A 15348-nucleotide genomic window follows, 5' to 3' on the forward strand; every position below is an offset into this window, starting at 1 on the left:
CAAAAAATTAAAGAAGGAAATTAGTACTGAGATTGTATGTACACTACAGTTGATCCAGGTAATTTCACATATCTGAATATTTCGGTTCTTTACATCATTTTGTAGGGAATCTGAATCTTTTTGAGAGATATAATTAATTTGATTTGTTAGCCTGCCCTAGATTATAGGCTAATATTCAAGGACAAATAAGATTTATTTAGAGAGAGAGAAGATGTAGTATGTTGCCTGCCCTTAGTTGATATTGATCTATTTATGTAGTTAAATTCTTGTAATGATATTTGTACAAACAATTATGTCTAGGGGAAGAAAAAACAACGAGGATGAAAATAACAATAACCATAATTAGAATAATTCATAGAGTAATGCATTTAATTTCTTCTTAGTTTTTAGTCACTCCAAAAAAGAAATGTAATACTGGCTTTTTGTGGCTCTTTTACCATTCTTACATCTCATTTTATTGTTCTAGATTTTTTATATCTTGCTTGGTTTTTATTATCTCTTATACTGTTTTATTTAGTAAAGCACTTTGTAAGCCCTGTTTTAGAATATAAATAAAGTGTATTATTATATATGATTACATGGTGGAAAATAACGCTATCACTGTAAAATATATGACAGCTAAGCATCAAAGAGGGCATTCTAGGTCACAGCCCCGGAGCAGCCCCCGACAAAGATTAAATCCACAAAAGAACAGTTAGAAAATGTTGGTCAGTATCGTTATCCGCCACATCTGTTGCTGGGCCTGTTAAGCATTTCAGAGCCTCAAACTCCTATTCAGGCTATGTGGGTGGAAAGCCACGAGCTGCAAGGTGGTACTCTGCACTGCATGAGCCAGCAACCAACCTCCCACTGGTCAAATGTGCCACAGCCTGCAGTGAAGGTGCACCAAGGTCCTGACTGAGTCACGACATAAAGAAAATAAACCACTCGAATGGCACACAGCATATACCCTGTCAAATTATTAATTTACAAATGTACATTTTGCAATCTCTGAGTTACGGATATGGATACATTATTAACACTGAGGATTTTTACACATTTGTTTTAATTAAATGTTCCACTGTGCCACAATTGAGTATGTGGTCATAAGCATGTGTGTACTGACCAGTATATGAATATTGTGTCAGATAGCACTACGGGGCATGAAAATGATCAATATTTGATTTGTAAAAATGGCTCTGAGTCTTAACCCCACAGTCTTGAACAGATATTGTGTAATGGAGTTGCCGAGTTGGACATATATTTAGTTTAGTGTCATTGTTTTGAAATCTCTTTGTGCTGATCACACCGGTGCATTGTCAAATACTGATAATGCTACATCTGTGAAATGAAAATATCAGCCAATAATATACACAAATCAATATAATGGTCTGTATATGTGTCCTGTCCTCTCTCTCTCTCTCTCTCTCTCTCTGTACTGTGTGTGTGTGTGTGTGTGTGTGTGTGTGTGTGTGTGTGTGTGTGTGTGTGTGTGTGTGTGTGTGTGTGTGTGTATGTGTGTGTGTGTGTGTGTGTGTGTGTGTGTGTGTGTGTGTGTGTGTGTGTGTGTTTACAGTTTACAGTTTAGGCAGTTTGTGTGTGTGTGCGCGTGCGTGCGTGCGTGTGTGAGCGCACGCATGTGTGTTGTGCGCATGCATACGCGCGCGCGCGCGTGTGTGTGTGTCCTCCTGCATGTCCATCCTTACTGTCCTAGTGTATAAGTGGCAGTATAGCAGCCTGGAGCAGGGAGATAACGGTTGACGGTGGAGGTTGGTGGGGGGTTGTTGGCTGCTGGAGCCAGGCCAGAGCACTGCTGAGAAATCCATCACCTCTCCCACTCAGCACCAGTGCCTGCCAGAGCTGACCACAGCCAGCTCCATAGAAAACCCCACTGCACAATCCATAACAGCCTACACTGTACTTACACAAACACTCATTAACCTTGTCCTGTATGGCTCAAAAGGTAAAGTGTGGCACTAATATTTTAAGGGTCATTCTGTCGATGCTGAAAATGGTACAGGCATATATTCATTGTGCTGTAAAGTGCTATTGATAAATGTGTCCACTACACAGCGTACGTTGCTATGTTAATCTTTCCAACCAAATTACCGGTAGGTGTCGATCTGTACGCAAAGTAAATTGCCTATATTTATGTATTACGGTAGTATGTTTCTTGTTGGGGAGCGGGGGTACATTTACAACCTCAGCTCTGTAACGTTATCTGCTGTATGCTGGGAGATGTTATTGGCAGACATGGCTGATCTTACACAAGTCACCTCCAGATCTCCTGGGGGCGTCAGGTTTCATGTAGGACCACTAGTCTCCATCTAGACACTGGTGTCATGGCCTCTGAAGCAGGCTATCAAGATGACAGATCTGTCCCTCAGTTTAAGGTCCAGGCAGATCAATACGATGACAATATTCAGCATCTCAGCAGTCAACAGAATCAGGGAACGTGGGGGGGGGGACTCAAGTGATGGACAAAACACCAGATAATGAATGGCACTGTCACGCTTTCCATACAACCAAAATGTGATAGAGGAATCAAATAAAACCAAATAAAAGGCAGCTGGGTAAAGTTGCACCATGCATAACAATCAATGAATGGCTTTTCTGATCCACCTGTATAGCGAGAAAGACAATGACTAGTGACAGTGTAGTGTCATCTGGCAAATCTGGCCAGTACCGTGTATCTTTCTAGTACCTCGCCTATGTGCCTCTCTCAATAAGAAGTAGTCAGGAGGACGGACTGACAACTAGTTTAAGAAATAAACAAACAGTAAGAGTAGTAACAATACGACAAGTTAGCCTGTCACCATGACAGACAGAGACACAAATGGGGGTTCTAACTGGGCGACTGAATTCCCTCATCTGACCCGGAGGGACTCGATTGCATTTGTGCCCCAACCTTGGGGGGGGGTTCTGCCAGCACCAGCTGTGGGATATTTACAGCCTGTTGCCTCATGTTCCTGGGCAACCATCCTGCACAGCTCCCAACACGCTCTGCCTGGTGACCGTCTGCTCACTCATTCAAACTGCACGCCGCAAAATGTCTTCAGAGAGACCTGCCTCAAGGGGATTGACAGGTACAAGGCAGTTGAACTCGGGAGTGCTTGCAATTTATGACGGGACAATGGGTGAACAGAGGGGAGCTGGCCCTGCGTCTGGAGCTTGGCTTATGACTGTGAAATTGTGCCAGCTCTGCCAGTGGAATATGAAGCCCCCCCCGCCCCCCCCCACCTCCTCTTAACTAATCATGGGTGGGTCTTTGGAGAGGTCTTGAGGATTAGGGATGGCCATTGCAGTGCAAGTGCAGCAATTCTAAGCGGAGGGGGCTGGGAGAACTGGAGGAGGATTGGGAGGGGCAGTAAGGAGATCTGTGCCTCTCAGCTCGTGAATCACGCCCCCGCTGCCAGGCCCTGTCAATACTGCAGTCTACCCGCGCATGCGCACATACACATATACACACTCTCTCAAACACACACAAAAACAAATAAACACACACAGTCACACACACACACGCACACATATGCACCCGAAGAAAACAGAAAAACATAAGCCCAAATAGTATTTAACCCAGGACACTGCAACAGTCACAGATCAAATGTTCACGCTCATGGCTTATCGCACACAAACAGCAAAAAAAAAAGAAAAGGAAAAACTCATAGAAGGACATAGCATAAGCACACACTCACGCACGTGGCAAAGGTCCCTTTTGTCCTTCACGTCTTTCTTAAACTGAAAACTTGTGGACCATGAAAGGACTGGTGGTTGGCAGTCAACGCAATACTTGTTGACATGAAGCTTGCCCCTGTCATAGCGTCACAGGAGTGGACTATGTGGTTTGACCTGTCAGGTTACATCAGTGACACCGCAGCCGACACACCCATCCCTGGAAGGCGTGTGGCTATTGGATAATCAGATGAAACAAAAAGAAGGAAGGTGCACACAATATTGAGTATCATTTTGTTGCGCTGGCGCCATGGTCAAAATCGCCTCCTTGGGTTACAGCAATCAGATGCACTCACATTGGAAGAATGTAATACACAACAGGAATTACCCAGCTCAGTGAAATCAATGGAGGGGACAAAAGTCAGAAAACTACCACAGAAGTGTGTGTGTGTGTGTGTGCGTGTGTGTGTGTGTGTGTGTGTGTGTGTGTGTGTGTGTGTGTGTGTGTGTGTGTGTGTGTGTGTGTGTGTGTGTGTGTGTGTGTGTGTGTGTGTGTGTGTGCATGTGCGCGTGAGCGTGCGTGTGTGCGTGTGCGTGTGCGTGCAAAGTAGCCGTGTGTGCGTGCGCGTAAAGTAAAAATTGATTGCTGTTGCTGTTTACTTTCAGTATTTCTTACAAGAAGAAACCCATAAAATGAGAGACTATGATTTTTTTGTTCCATTTAGCCTAGTGCTGTAGGAGCCGGGTGGCCTAGTGAAGACAATCCTATGATTAGAAGAACACGGTTTGAATAGCCATTCCTGTCAAAGTTGTTTTTAGCGAGAAGCTGAAGATACACATTCACACCAATGTCAAGTTGTTTGGAACACGAGGATGAGCTAATGGCTGAAATATGAATTCAAATGTCAAATGTTTATTCTGCTTTCCAAGGGGATTTACATAGGCACCAAACCCATAACATTTCCCTTCACCTCAAAATGTGATGTCTTGCAACAACTAAGTTCTGTGGGAGAGAAAGTGAGGAGAGAGAGAGAGAGAGAGAGAGAGAGAGAGAGAGAGAGAGAGAGAGAGAGAGAGAGAGAGAGAGAGAGAGAGAGAGGAAAAATGCCCTCTGGATAAAACAATGAGGACATCAGTGTGACATTTGAGGAGAGAGGGCGTGTGACTGAATCTGCGTGTGTACAAACGCTGAGCATCATCACCAGTCGAACACGTTCCCATCAATGAAAGCCTTTACAAAAGAGGCAGACAAGCAAGATCAAGATCAAGCTGTCGTGCACCTAAATATATCATGGAATGGTATCATTCATGTTTATTTATTTTTCACCAGTGCAGGTGAGTAGGTGTTGGAATGTTTTTGTTCAGTGTTGAGATACATGCCCTTTTCAGAACGTTCACCACAAAACCATTTTGCTGGTTTTTCAGGTGCCATTAGTGAAGTTGGAATGTGTGTACGTTCCCACTGTACAGTGAGTAACCTGAATGTACAAATACCAAAAATGTGATTGTATTGTGTGTGTGCATGTTTGCAATGCCACTTTCTTCTCTTACCCCTGCTTCGAGAGCGTGTCACAACGTATGGAGCACATTAGTCCTCGCTTTCAAGTCTGTGTGTTAAATGGGAACTGTGACGTTCTTTGGCTGAGGGACAGTACTTTCAAAGTAGCCACATCTAAAGTGATCAAGCTAGGTCAGTCTTCTTGTGAAGACTCCCTTCAAACAGCCGGTGATAGAGCAGCTGTTCAAAGAAACACGAGTCCTTGCCATGTCCCTTTGAATGGCTTTAAATGATAAAGGCCACGAGGTAAGCATTCTGTTACTAATGGTTGCTATTACACAGTGAGCAAATGACGTAACATGAATAACAGATTTACAATCATCTAAATCAGTGGTTCTCAACCTTTTCAGGCCGTGACCCCCCAAAAGAATCATATTTGAACTGGGTAACCCCCACCCTGAAAAGCACTTAGAATGTAGTAGTTGAGGCATTACATTGTGTTTGACTACAAGCTTACAACGCCTCGATATATAAAAAAAAAAAGCCTCTTTCTTATGTCATTAAAAATGTGGCCAATGTTTGACCAGTTTTTATAGTATAGTTTGTTGATCACTTTTGTAGCAGTAATGGTCTTTTTTATTTTATTTTTTAGGTATTAAAAAGGTCCTTAAATTGTCACTTCAATGTCATCTGGGGACCCCCCCCCCCCAAAAAAAAAAGAATCATGTGGGGGACCCCCTGGGGGTCCCGACCCACAGATTGAAAACCACTAGTCTAAACATTTAGTTCAGCTCCCACTGAGCAAACACATTAAAAGTATTCTTAACTTTAGGAAGAGCTCTCTAACCAGCTTTAGACAGATCAGTAGTTTAGGAGAGCCATGTGTTTCTGTTGTGATGGCTATTACAGAGGATATATACCTGTACAGGCAGGCAGATATAGACCACAAAGAGCCACCTTTGCCACCGCAATCCATTAGCAGATTTCTGAGCAAGGCAAGGTGTCAGCTCCATGGTTGACGAGGTGCAGGCCAAACAGCAAGTCACTGCACACTCCTCGCTATCTACCTTGTAAAGCCCTCAGAGGCACCGGCGGTCAATAATTTCCTAGACCGATCAGAAAAAGGCCACAAGTGCTCAAAGCACAGCGAGGAACCCTTTAACAAGACATCATTTAGGATTGCTGTACTTTTACCAAAATCATGGATTTTTTTTCCTTTTCTTTAGCCCAGCTAAGCAACATGAATGGTCACACTTCAACAGTAGACAGTAATGGAATTTAACCCACGCACATTATTACAAATGACTACAGGCACATTATGTCACAGTTTACAGTAGACTGACTCATAAACCCAACGCTTGAAATAATTGCCCTTACCGTCAAAATTAAAAGACCAGGTCAATGGAACTGTTCTGAAGCAAGCAGAACCAATTACTTGAAGAAATAAGGAAAATCCAAATGCAGAATATATTCCAAGTCAGAGATCACAAAAGCTCCTAATCCTTGATCGACTGGTTTCCAACTTAAAGCAGCACATGTGCCATCCTGCCATCAGTGGGTAGAAATGACAACTGCTCGTGCTACACCTTCCTGTCTGGATAGTGGATACCCCCTCCCCAAACTACCCTTCCCTTTGGACTTCCCATCCCCTGCTGCTCCTTGTCACCCCCGCCCCCCAAGCCTCACACCCTTAAACCCCTCCCACACCACCCTTTGCCCTAATATGCCTTCAGCAACTGGCGCCAATTCATCAGTGTCCATGCTGGCATCTGAGATGTGAGATGGATGTGACGATGTGTGTGTGTGTGTGTGTGTGTGTGTGTGTGTGTGTGTGTGTGTGTGTGTGTGTGTGTGTGTGTGTGGGGGGGGTGGGGGGGGGTCTCTGTATCATGCAGTGTGTCAGGTCCATCACTTGAGTACATTCGAACACCTCATCCTGATCCTTATGCCCATTTGTGAGTGTAAAAGGGATTACCATCTCAATGGTAACCTGGTTGAATAAAAGAGTAAAGAAAAAAGATCACAAGCTTTCTGGTGGTGCGATGGCAGCTGCCCGCATACGGTACCTTTTGTTCTAATGGCCCCTTGCAGCCCTTCTCGCCCTTCTAGAAATTTACACACACACACACACATACAGTCAAATGCTCAGCTGTTGGGAAGTTCAGCGCACCAGTATTGTCCTGTTCTGCGCAGGCTGATCTGTGTGCACTGTGGAGCCAAAATGCTTTCCCTCGGCTGCCAATCCTCAACCGACGCGTTGTTGCATCTCTCCCGTCAAATCCACCGAAGGCCGTCGACGGCACCACTGATAACTCTGAACTGTCCCCGAAGCCACGGACATCAAAAGTTCACTAATCCGAATTTAAAGAGATACTCTAGATGGCTGTTTTGTGGACAACATTGTGGAAGAGGATTGTCATCCCTGTCCATTTTCAGCAGTGACGCTGCTTCCCAAGGAGGGAATCTCAGGCTGTGCCCTTTCCTGACCTTGAAATCTCTGAGGGGGCCAGGAGGGTGTGGGAAACGGGAGGCCAGGAGTCTGTTGAACAGTTGTGTCACTGAGTTTCCACACACCACAGCGCATATATGTACGGGCGACGGAACCGTCTGTGCCCAGGGTCCAATGGGTTAAACGGGGGGCAAAATTCCAAAGGGCAATCGTGTCTCAAAGCAAATAACTTATATGGATAAATCTTTTGGCGAAGGGCAGAAGAAAAAAATAAAAACGGGCCAACTTTGTCTATCAAAGCAGGAAATCTGCCCATGGATGGGAAAAATATACAACAGCCCTAAACACACAAGGCTCATGCCAGAACATCGGGGACACAATTACTTCCACAACAAACACAAGTGATTGGTAGTGGCCTTATCTCACTGCCCCTTGTCCAGGTTTTTTTCCCTGCCTGCCTCCCCATTTGTCGTCTGTGTGCAAGGCAGCCTGGGGCCCTCCATGTTGAACACATTGTGTTGGCCCAAAGCCTAATAAGGGGATCTATGTGCCTAGCTCCTGTCTTCCTGCAACAAATGTGAGTGCTGCCCAAGACTGTGTGGTGCATGGCTGCATGTGGTGGAGAACAGGCATTGAGGAGGGGAGGGGGGGGGCTGGGGCGATGGTGGATTGGCAGAATGAGGGGTTATTTATTCTTTCTTCTGCTACAAAGTAGTGAGAGGATGGAGAGGAAAAAGCGAAGCTCATGTGCCTGGAGGCAGTATATTTATGCTGAGAGTAAATACAGAAGCGTACAAACAGAGCTTCATGTACGCTCACTCACAGCCCTGATGTGTATCCATGCACCGTGGCAGGAAAACCTGGCTGTGGAAACTGACACAATGTTGAGAAGAATGCATAGAAGAGAGGCGACACTTGTTTAAAACGCGAGCCACCAAAAAACAAACAAAACACATAAAAAAAACCTCGAGAGCTTACTGTATGTTCAATGTGTGCATAATGCAGTGTGTTATCTTTGTGGTGAATGACTAATTGATTGTGAATAAACACATGCTTCACAGTGTTTGACAATGAATGAATAATGTGATGATTAGGTACATCTCTCTCCCTCTCGATGATTTGGAAGTTGAATAAATAGATAAATAATATGAAAGGCTCTCTCACATCACTGAGGAATTGTCAACATGCTTTGTTATGCTCTTTTTGTGAAGGTCTGTCAAAAATAACTGCCAACATGATCAAAATATAATACATTTCCAAAACAAAACACACCCATCAGTCATTTGGTCTACGCCATTACTTCATATAACATCTAAGTCCAGTGTTCTTTAATCTAACCAGGCTTTTGTGCTCTTCTGCAGCATACTGTACATTTAATACTGCCAATGCTGAAATAGTCATATGATAAATGTATTACGTGCAACTCAAACTAGGCTCACAGGGAATTGGAACCATTCAGCAGGTTTTGAGCACTTGGTGATAACAGCTGTCACAAAGCTCTTGAGTAGTTCAAATGAATCCTCAGCTCAGTTCTACCCTACCCAATCATTTCTTCTTGATGCAACACACTTCAAAAGGATGCATCATCTTCAACACATCCACATGTCTAGCTTGGGAGTAGCATGGCTACGGTTCGACTGAACATACTAACAATACCAATGACACAAGATGTGAAATACTCTTGTAATGAAAAAGTACAATTTGGCAACATTTGTACTGTCTCAAACTACAGTAGCTAGTAGCTACACAAAGTTTGTGTGTAAAATAATACAGCCTTTTTTATGTGCCATTCACAGCTCATTTACCAGGTGTAATCCCATGTGTTATTGTAAAAGGTTATTTTGAACAAGTATATTGCAATCCCGTTCAAAAAGGCACACACAAATAAAATAAGCTTCTTACCAATCAAACCTTTGTTCAAATGAACAAGGACGATATGCCCAGTAATATGAGCTGATTGAAGTACAAGCATAAATTGCTCTTAGACAAAAGCTAGGGAATTTTACAAAGAAATACCATACATGGAATGATACAGCATATGTATCTCTACAGCATATGTATCCTTGTTTTTAATCTACTGTATATCCCTGCTCACCTAATCCAGGAAGCGTTGGTATCACCCAGCCCCCTGAGCTATCACAGCTAAAGGTTAAAGGTCAAGAGCTGGCAAGACGAGCCCCAACAGACGCTACAACCCGTTCCCTTCCCTGTGCCTCACTCAGCTGCCACCACAGAGGTCCTTCTGCGCTCTTAACACCGCCTGTCCTCTTTTCTGTGGACATTCCATGTTATACTAAATGTACAAAACATTAGGAAACCGTTCTTGTATTAGGTTACACTCCCTTCCCTTTGTTTTAAAGGTCTATAACCTCTCAACATCTTTTCTCTTTCTCCACATACATGTAAGCCACTTACTGCAACCTCTCTCTTCTCTCATAAAGCTGGCTCCAGACCAATCCAAATCGGCCCGACTTTGGGCCGATTTGGCTTCGGGAAGCGTCGGCCAGTCGGTTAGGGGTCCGTCGGCCAGTCGGTTAGGGGTCCGTCGGGACCTTTTCGGCCGACCCAGAGCCGACCGAACATGTTCAGCTTTTTAGCCGACTGGCAGAGCAGTGGCAGTGACAACAAAGGGCTGTCGGTGTTGCCAGATTATGTGAGAGAAACAAGCGACCATGTCTATGAAAACCTACATTCACTGTTTCTCGTTGTTGCTCCCAGAGAGAGAGAGAGAGATTGATTGATTTGACCTAGTTTTGCGCAGTTTTGGTGCGCAACACAACCCTCGTTTAAGTGAATTGCTTTCACCTGCTGCTGCTGTGTGGAGCGCAGTGGTGGAAAAAGTACTCAAATGTTTTACTTAAGTAAAAGTATCAATACTGCAATGTAGAAGTACTCCGTTACAAGTAAAAGTCCCGAATTAAAAATGTACTTGAGTGAAAGTACAAAAGTATTGGTATCAAAATGTACTTAAAGTACCAAAAGTAAAAGTACTCAAATGTTTGAAAATAGCAGATCTACAAGCTCACAACGCGACGCGTTGTGAGCTTGTAGATCGGCTATTTTCAAATAGCCTAGGTATAAAATAGAGCTAAAGTGGTTACTGTATGTTTTATAATGTAATAATTTATATCTGCAAAGTAACTAATAACTAAAGTTTTCAAATAATTGTAGTGGAGTAAAAGTAGAATATTTTCCTCAGAGATGTATGGAGTAGAAGTAAAAGTACTGAAAATTAGAAATACTCCAGTAAAGTAAAAAATCCTCAAAAGTGTACTTAAGTACAGTACTTGAGTAAATGTACTTAGTTACTTTACACCACTGGCGGAGTGTGCGCTACAGGGCATATCTCCAAGCCAGGGTGACCTACCCAGGCTCATGAAATTCATCTGCAGGCATAGTAGCCAATTAGAATGAAATCCTCAAAAACGGACTCATATACTGATACAGAACCATATATTGGCTATTATATTATGGCTGTCGGGTGGAAATCTTGTATGTTCCTTTTTTATTATTATTTAAAAACAATTTAAAATCGTGAAAATAGCCAATCTACAAGCTGTAATTATTAATAATTAAGAAATACTATATTTTAAAGAGTGAAAAATCAACTAAAGTCATTATTAGTGCAAGTTCATTCACATTTCATTTGAATGAAAATAACTTGTGGGTAAAATACATTCTGTGAATCTAATGTGATTAATGTGACCCCTACTTCAGTCAGTGAAGTCCAGGGCTGAATGTGACATATTGAGACCTATATAACTAAATATTGGTCATTTGCCAACACATTATTTTGTGAAATAAATGGGTTATATTTCACAGATAGTTATACTATTCTTATAATATATTAAAATACAATGATCCTTAACCTTCAAGTTAAATGCATTATTTCCGTGGACTTAAAAATCATTTTTGGACTTAAAAATCATTATTATTTTTTTGGATGGCCTTCCTGCCCTGGCAGGAAGACCGGGCAGGGCCTTTGTGCCCTCCAAAAAATTACAACACCAAAGGCCAAGTGGCCTTGCCCCTAAAATGACGAAATTCCAGGCTTGAATGCAATAGATGTACTCTGAGTCTGTTACAAGTAAAAGTCCAGAATTCAACATTTACTTGAGTAAAAGTACTAAAGTATTGGTATAAAAATGTACTTAAAGTACCAAAAGTAAAAGTACAAAAATGTTTGAAAATAGCAGATCTACAAGCTCAGAACGCGTGCATCGCAACACGTTGTGAGCTTGTAGATCTGCTATTTTCAAATAGCTTATAGGTATAAAATAGGGCTAAAGTGGTTAATGTATGTTTCATAATGATTTATATCTGCAAAGTAACTAGTAACTAAACATTTCAAATAATTGTTGTGGAGTACAAGTATAGACAATTGGAAATACTCCAGTAAAGTAAAAGTACCTCAAAATTGTACTTAAGTACAGTACTTGAGTAAATGTACTAGTTACTTACACCACTGCACGTCAGTGAAGAAAAAACGCTGGGAACATCCCTAAGTGGCTTTGCAGGGAAACAAGCCCAAAGTCGCTTATAATAAGCAGACCTGGCAACGCTGGCACGCTAAAAGTCAAATTAGCACATGAATGGCCAGTCGGCTGACAGACTTAAATGGTAACTTTTGCCAACCGAATACCAGTCTGTTGCAGTCTGGAGTAGTCTGCAATAGTCTGGACGAGTCTGTTTGGTGCGGAGTTGCCTTAAGAGATCAAAACTTTCACCTGGATTCACCTGCTCAGTGTGTTAGCAGTGAGTTCCAAATGGAACATACTGTACATGAATAATACTGACTAATATATCTGTTAGCAGTGCATAAGTCAAATCAGTTTTTCTCTGTCTAAATGCCTCTAAAACAATTGAAGAACCACAATGAACATACACCCTGTGTGCCTTTGCTGTGTAATATTTATGGTCTATGCTTGCTGATATATTTAATTCAAGGTTTATCAAATAAAATCAACTATACTATTTATTTTCTTAGACATCCTGTAAAATAAAAGCATTGTTTCTTTTTTTTTTCTATTTAAGAATTACTATTACTGTACATGAAAATTAAGTTTAAAAAAAAAGAAGACAAAATAATGAAGCGAATTAAAACAGGTTTTTCTAGTAGTGCACGATTAACTTCCATGGAATAATAACCTGTGGTTCTCATCTGTCATCCTGTAATCTAAAGACATGATCAACAAATAACGTGAAGTTCCAGCGGGTCTGTCTCACTCCCATGCCGTTCTGCTATGTGAGCTGTGGATGGATTTGGTATTCAAAGCATGGAGGCAGTTGACTCCTGAGGAGACATGAACCTGGGTGGTTTATGAGCTCCTTGACACACACTCCCGGACAGCAAATCCCAACTGTCATGGCGTTGCAACGTAGACACGAGGCGCTGTGTTGTGCACAAACAAATCCCCACAGGCGACGAAGCGTTTGATGTGCGGGGGGGGGGGGGGTGGGGAGGGGGGGGGCAGCGAGACCCACATGGTCACACTCAGCCCCTCCCATTCTGCCTTATCCCCTGTTTCTCTGACACTGTCCACCACACACACACACACACACACACACACACACACACACACACACACACACACACACACACACACACACACACACACACACACACACACACACTTCTCCTCAGAAACAGCTGACGTTTTAACAGGCTTACAACAGCTGACAGGCTACAGGTGGGGCAGAGGGGAACCTTCACAACACCCCCCCCCCCCCCCCCTCAGACCCTAGCTCATAATTCCCTTCAGTTCTCCACCCACCCACCCACACCCACACACACACACCTGTTGTGACTCCAGAGGAATTGTCCTCTCTGAACCCCACCAGTAACCACATATCGCTCACATGCACCCCTACCCCAGTCCCTAAATGCAAAAAGGACAACACACACTCACACACGCAGGCCACACACGCACACGCACACACACACACACACGCACACACACGCACACACGCACACGCATATCTGTGCTATCTCCTCCCCAGTCCTTTAAAACAAGGCTTTATGGCCTAACAGCATGTGTTTGAGTGGCTTGGGAGGTTAGACTGTGTGGCTTCAACCAGCATGTGTACCATCTATGAATGTGGTAACAGATGCTACTGTAGAGTGTTGTGGAGCATAGAACTATGGGCCAAAAGCCATAAGCTCCTTTGCTTTCCCTTACTAGTGTCCTACAGTAAGTGGAATTATGTTGACAGGAATATGTGACAGAGATCAACGGACAGTTGTGTTAATCCATACATATTTGAAAACACAATATACGGGTTTTCCCCGAAAATACCACTAGTCAATCATGGCTTAAAGGAGATACACCATTAATTTAAAAAATATTTATTTTATATAAATATTGTCCCTTAATACGTTTTATACAGGTTTAAGCCTAAACAACCACCCAGAATTTTTTTTTCATAATCTGTCTGTCTGTCATTCCAAGCCTTTTCAGCTGCAATACTAAAACGTCCTCTTCGGGCAGAGGGGCACTATTGAGGAAGTGTGTCTGTCAATCATCACGTCCCCCCGCCCTCCTCACTGCTTTTCCCCGCCCTCATTAGAATACGGCCAATGGCGCCGGTTGTAAACAATAAGGGAGGTAGAGACTGAAAATGAGGGGGCGGGACTATTAAAATGAGGGCCCCATGGTGACATCACCATGGGGAAAATGTGAAATGGCCTGTTCAGACACACCCATTCAGAAAATCCATGTAAAGAAGATGAAAGACTGAGTGTTAAAAAAAACATTTTTTTTTAGTACAAGGGACACTGGGGAGCCCAAAAATATATACAAAAATTAAAACAAGTTAAATTCATGGTGTATCTCCTTTAACATATACATGATATAGTGTCAGATTTGACTGTGTATATGTAGGCCTATAATAAAATCAGACCACCAATATACATGTAACATGCACAGGTTCAACTCAATTTAAAGTGTTTTAGCTGAGAGAGCTACATTTTGCCAGTAGATACTGCAGCGTGGGGTGCATTACTTCCATTGATACAACTGTATAAGAGGTGAAATGGCATATTTTGATTCAGAAATGTGTGTATATGATATCTTGTACCCACCACCAAATACTCCCCAAAAGCTTTTGTCGGATAAACTTTTGTAGTGAAACAAACTATGGTGATGGAACGCTGTCAGGTTATTTAGGACAAGTATTAGTTTGTAAAGGAGTAAAGCTTGAAAAAGAGAGAGGATTTGAAAGCACAGCACTTCTCTGGATTGGATAAGAAAACCACTGGGTGAAAGAAAGAAAAAAAGAATCTTCGGATTTGAGGTAAACTTGCTGTGTGTGCAAAATTGGGCAAAAACTTCCCCTCACTTTTCTTGCACAACCATTTTTTGTAACAACCATATCACTGTTTTCCATTTCTCTCATCATTCACCCTGTTCCTGTATGGCGCGCAGTAGCACTCCTAAAGCCTGTAGTTGCATGCTGGTGTCGCCGCCGCATGCCTAAAATAACCGATCTACAAGCTCACAACGCGTCATGATGCAGTGCATTGTGAACTTATACTATATACCATATAACTCTGAGTGAGCTTCAGAGTTGAGGGGACACGACACTATCACACTTTTGATGTGCCATTTCAGTCTTGATAATTATCATAATCTACTGAAACAACAGTGTTTACAGTACAACCCATAATGACAGAGAAAGTTCCCCTTTTCCTCAATTTCATCCTTACTCTGCGTTCATACAATAGGCTTTGTGCATAACAGTAATCCCGGGT

The 15348-nt window shown here is 42.7% G+C and overlaps 1 protein-coding gene across 7 annotated transcripts in view; it reads right to left on the reverse strand.

Annotated features, from left to right (window-relative positions):
• mef2d (myocyte enhancer factor 2d) overlaps positions 1 to 15348 on the reverse strand; it is a 77159-nt gene that overhangs the window by 51035 nt on the left and 10776 nt on the right. For 2 of the 7 annotated variants that reach the window (XM_080425453.1, XM_080425448.1), the window contains exon 1: positions 6527 to 6735. The exons of the other annotated variants lie outside the window; for them this stretch is intronic. The gene's annotated coding sequence lies outside the window, so the exon portion shown is untranslated. Of the gene's footprint in view, positions 1 to 6526; positions 6736 to 15348 lie in introns of those variants that run through there. 7 annotated transcript variants of the gene reach the window in all.

Source organism: Gymnoscopelus braueri, assembly GCF_963280865.1.
Source record: "Gymnoscopelus braueri genome assembly, chromosome: 4".
Lineage (NCBI taxonomy): Eukaryota > Metazoa > Chordata > Actinopteri > Myctophiformes > Myctophidae > Gymnoscopelus > Gymnoscopelus braueri.